The 273-nt window shown below is 70.3% G+C and overlaps 1 protein-coding gene across 1 annotated transcript in view; it reads left to right on the forward strand.

The window, feature by feature from the left end:
* LDHD (lactate dehydrogenase D) overlaps positions 1-273 on the forward strand; it is a gene marked incomplete at its 5' end in the record, with an annotated part of 3,332 nt that overhangs the window by 1,423 nt on the left and 1,636 nt on the right. The window lies entirely within an intron of this gene.

Genomic DNA, 273 nt, shown 5'->3' on the forward strand with positions numbered 1-273 from the left:
TGGGCTGACCAGGGTTGGGGATGGTGTGCCTGGGGCTGTGGTGGGCACCCAGGGGCGAGGGATGGGTGCCCAGGGACAGTGGCCTCAGAGGTGTCCTGGGGTGAAGGGCAGGTGCCCAAGAATGGGATCTGGGGGGACCTGAGGGGTCACCAGGGTGAGGGACGGTGCCCAGAGCCGGGGGCTGGGGTAGCAGGGGGTCACCAGGGCAGGGTGATGCCTGTGGACAGGGGAACCAGGGGTGTCCTGGGGCAAGGGAGGGTCCTGGGGGGGGGG

Source organism: Egretta garzetta, unplaced genomic scaffold, assembly GCF_000687185.1.
Source record: "Egretta garzetta isolate BGI_Z169 unplaced genomic scaffold, ASM68718v1 scaffold27, whole genome shotgun sequence".
NCBI lineage: Eukaryota > Metazoa > Chordata > Aves > Pelecaniformes > Ardeidae > Egretta > Egretta garzetta.